This window comes from Pinus tabuliformis, chromosome 4_2 (genome assembly GCF_031772625.1).
Source record: "Pinus tabuliformis cultivar Carrire ecotype Pingquan chromosome 4_2, CPIR1, whole genome shotgun sequence".
Taxonomy (NCBI): Eukaryota; Viridiplantae; Streptophyta; class Pinopsida; order Pinales; family Pinaceae; genus Pinus; species Pinus tabuliformis.
This window is the reverse complement of record NC_142304.1, coordinates 1,011,092,339-1,011,097,306: the sequence shown is the minus strand read 5'-3', so window position 1 is coordinate 1,011,097,306 and position 4,968 is coordinate 1,011,092,339. Positions and strand designations below refer to the sequence as shown.

General features: G+C 38.9%; 1 pseudogene; it reads right to left on the bottom strand.

Annotated features, from left to right (window-relative positions):
* Window positions 1-238: 238 nt before the first annotated feature.
* LOC149173050 (ribosomal RNA small subunit methyltransferase, mitochondrial pseudogene) lies at window positions 239-2,088 on the bottom strand (annotated as a pseudogene).
* Between the last annotated feature and the right edge of the window lie 2,880 nt (window positions 2,089-4,968).

The window sequence follows — 4,968 nt, the reverse complement described above, 5'->3', positions numbered from 1 at the left end:
AATAGTTCCCAGAAGAAAAGGTTTCAAACATGTTGAAGAAAATAAATATGAAGAGATCGAAAAAACATAACTAATTCATATTGAAATGCCTGTCTGCTTAAAGTATTGCTTGCAAAGAAAAACTGAAGATGATTCGTCCTTTTAACTAAAAAGGAAAAATTCCTCCATTTGCTCATACAATGCAAATGTACCTATACTGTTTGTTGAGAAATTGCTGCCATCCATGCTCTAAATGCCTTTAAAGAAGATAATCTTGGGGAGCAAATAAACAATAGCAGGGATATATGCCTTCAAGATTAAAATTGATGAACAGGAAGATTGCACCGAGAGTCTTATTCTTTCTCGTGAAACACATCAGAGTGAATCTATTCCATTCACTCAAGTTGACTGGAGGAGGCCATGCCCTTGGTTCGATTCTCACAACAGAGGAATCCACTTTAGGGCATGGTGTAAAATGCCTCTTGCTCACATCCATAAGGAGCTTGGTACTGGCCAGAAGATCCACATTGACAGCCAGGCGATTGAAAAGGGAATCACCAGGCTTTGCCACGAGGCGGTGGCCAAATTCCTTCTGAAGCATGAGGGTGGCACTTCGAAACTTGGGCATGGTGGACAAAAGCTTGAAGATGAGTGGAGATGATATCTGGTAAGGTATATTGGCTACACATATGTCAAAAGTTGGCAAGTCTGTTCGTAGTATGTCCCCTCGCACCAACTGTCCATAACAGAAAAGAAAAAGGAGATAGTCATATTAGAGAAGAGCAACTTTGATTTATTGTAATCCCCAAAATTAATAAGGTATCACCAAAGACAGCAATCACAAGGAACAAAAAAGGAATTGCAAGAGACAATTACGAAGAAATCACAAGGGAACCCGCAAAGCACATAGCTTAGGCTAACCTTGCAGTAAACAAAATCTCTTTCCAGTGCATTTTCCTTGTAAATCTGGCAGAAATTTTGCCAAAATCTTGGAATTACAGGTTTGAATTGCATAAATTTAATACTGAGGTGCCCAATTGGACATAAGGGGGTAGGGAATCCATCTGCAACATCAAATTTGCAAAAAGAAGAAGTGTTTTATTGCCAAAATTGGCATTTTTCATTGCCAGACAGAAAGTGCAGTACGTTACAAGATTATGGCTTCCCAAAGCACACAGGTACTTCTAAGCATCATTAGATTGGAGAAAGGTAGTAACTGAAGAAAAGAAGGCTGTTATCACATAAGCATGAGGACTTCACCCCATAGCCAGTTTTCATCGCATAGGCATGAGAAATTCACCCTAAACCCAGTTTTCAGATTGGCAAAGATTTGAAAAAGTTTAATGTATGTGGTATTTCACAAATAAACCTTCTTCAGTATTGTTGTCAATGTATTATTTTTTTTTGGTTGATGTTTCCAGTTTACAAATGCAGCAAGCGCACCCTTCTCCATTATGGGATTATCACAATGAACTGAAGTCACGTCATGCAGAAAGCATGCCCATTTCCATTATGTGAATATCACAACGAACTATAGCAGGCTGACAACAGATATTCGAAAACATATGTCTCAGTGATTGTGGCAGAAGACCTACACCTTGCCCCATCCACATGGAGTCGGAGCCTGAGCCGCTGCTTACAGAGGTGCATAGAAGCAACAACTCATGAAGGGAAAACATGTCTCTGAGGATTTGAAACTTGGGGTGGGCATGAAGAGTCACAATCCATGTGGAATTGACATATTGTTAATGAGGTAAATAAGGTGAATGAATGCAAAAACAAGATGCAAAGGAAATTGGAACTCACCTCCAATCTCTGAGCCGTTTCGGTCCGCTTTATGTGTTTGTGAACTACTTCGATCATCCAAGGATCGATCTCGACTGTGATGACTCTGTGGGCGGCCTGCAGCAACTCTAGGGTTAGATTTCCAGTACCCGGGCCGATTTCCAGGACGGTATCGCTTTCTCTCATGTCCGCTTTCTCAACGATGGATTTGAGAACACCGGGATTTGTGAGAATGTGCTGCCTGCTCAGTACAGCCTTGGGATCAATAAACTCCACCCACAGACAGTACAAGAAAATCCCACCAACAGGGTTAGTGGGACCCATGTAGCACTAGAGAGCCCGGTTCAGCTGCCCTGATGAAACTATTGGATCTGCCAAATGAAACGCCCAAACCGTTTGGGCAACCCTTTTGAATCAACGATCAACGGCTGAAATTGTTGCAATCGTCTAACATATAATCGTGTGGCTTACACGATGACAGGTAAGCAGAGAGGGGAGTTGATTTCAGAGGGAAACGCCTTACTGCGTAATAAGAACTTGCATCATATGCACAATTAGAAAAAACAACTCAAAAGGAAACTGTTGTTTTTCAAATGGGAGTTTCTAAAATGGGACTTATGTTTTAACATGAAAAGAAATTTACAAATTCAACATTCCTAAAATTCTAATTTTTTCATTCCTAAAATTCTAATTTCAGGAAAAAATGAAATTTAAAAAAAAATTGACAATTTGACAACACTTCTTAAAAAATTTTAAGATATTATTCCAATTTTTTTTTTAAATGACAAAAATCAATTTTTAAATTTTTTTTTACTGGTAACATTTTCTTCTTACTTCTTCTGTGGCTTGCCAGAGACCCTTTAAAGGGCTCTGACGTGTTCAATTTTGATCCTGCATGCGATATGTGCACGAGTTACATATTAACTTGGAGCTCTCTAGCTAAGTTTACAGAAAATCGAAAGAATTTTATTTTTTTCTAGAGCTTTACAGACTTGATTAAATAGAACATTATCTATCCTCTTGTGAAGTTTCTGGCATATTTTTCATGCGGTGGTTCTGGCATCCATGAAAGTTTTAAATCCAATACCTAGTCCTACAGTTAGGTATTTGTCCCTTCTATAAATATTTTCTTACGAAATTCCCCAGATAGTTAACATTTTTCTTCTCATTACTTGTTTTCTTATGTCGAAAACAATTACATTGAAATTTTTAAAACTATCATCGTGGCTAAACAAATTGATCTAAATCGTAATAAAACAGGTACCAGATTCATTTCAACTCCTTGTCGAATTACAACCACCACTACATTTACAACCAAAAAGGAAACATGTGTGTTAACTTCCATGAATTAAATTCATTTCATTATACGTGTCTCTCTGTTTCTGTTTTCTGCCACCATCGAAGCCAAATCATCATTGCAGCAACGAATGATTGATCTGACCAAAAGTCACATGGTGAACCAATTTTTTGATTTAGTTTAGCAATACATGTCTCCTTGCGAAGATCATGGCATGTGTAATTAGAACAGAAAAACTCACACAACTCTATTAATCTATTTGTTCAATTACATCACACTTATATAGGAATAACACCTAACCACTCATAACTAAATCTATTTCTGCATTATTCTCACATCCTCCCTTAATGGAGAAATGGATTTTCTACAATACCTAACTGACTTCTAGAACTTGTGCTTTGAAGATCTGTTGTATTCTCTAGATTGATCTAGCTACTGCATTAACAGAGGGTAGTTGGAATTAATACCTAATACCTTTCTACCACTCCCCCTTAATTCCAACTATATAACAAATATATACTATAGCACGATATACAAGAAACTATATTCTTAATCATGACGACTTAAACTTTAACTTGCCTGCTGGTCCAAGTCTCAGCTAGGCTTACAACAAAACATTTCATTTTTGTCTTCTTATTAAAAGGTCCATGCTTGTTCCTTTTCCATTGCTAGTGCAGTTTCATCTTCACCTTTTTGGGTTTCCTTATGAAATTCCTTTGCTCCTTGCTTACATACTTAACGTCAACAACCTCTTTTGGATTGAGAGGCAATGCAAGATCTCGAACGAGGTAATTTAATTCATGTTCTCCCCACTTTCCATGAGGAACCAACGAAGGAGTCACCAAAATGCAGTCATCTTTGAACATGAGCGGCCTTCGAAGAACATCCATGGTAGTATCCTCCAAAGTAGCAGTCATCTTGAAAGTAGATCCAATAAAACTTCTAACAACCGGGCAAGTTTTAATCTCAGTGATTTCTTCAACAGCATGATTCTCAACAACATGAGTGATTTCTTCAGGGACATGATCTTCAACAACATGAAACTCTTTGTCAATGGACTCAAAAACACTGCTAATCCCAAATGGGTTCATGAGAAAATGATCATTAAAAAGATCATTGTCTAAAATAATAGACATATCAGTTAGCTTTATCACCTGTCACAAATGGTGCTCACTAACAGCACTCTCTTGAACAAGACCCACTTACACGATTTTTGCAACAAAACAAAGAAAACCGGGCCGATTGAAAAAGAATATGACCACGGTAAGCTTCTCAACGGTTCTGCGTTCTTCTGCGTTCTGGCAGCATGCAAACGCACAGCACAACGGATGGCTGCAACAGTTCTCGGATGGCAAGAATCTGCACACAACGGTTTTGGTGTTCTGGCAGCGCGCGAACGGTTCTTGATACGCACAACAGCAACTGCTACCCAAGTTCTTGACAGGGGTCTTGGCAGCACATACGCACAACAGCAACTGCTACCCGAGTTCTTGACAGGGGTCTTGGCAGCACATACAACACGCATATAATAAATCTAATACAAAAAACTGTGCAACAGTAGTCTATCACACCAATGTACAGACAGGCTTTTCGACAGTGGTTAGTGGGTTGCAGCCGGTATAATTCTTCTTCCAATTGAGGTTATTAGTAGAGCGAATGAAGAGCTTTGTGATGGGTGGACACAGACATGGAAAGAAAGAAAACAAGGGCAGCAGGCCAGGCTCATGTTCTCCCCCAATGAAATTCAAAAAAAAAGAAAAAACACACGGCACAAAAGAAGTCAGTGTTCTTGCAAGAACAAAGATTATTTTACCCCTCTGCTGATGGATTAAGCATTGACGGTTCAAGCTGACGACATCCAGAAAGAAGAAGCGATTACGAAAACTACCCAATACTCCGCCTACTCC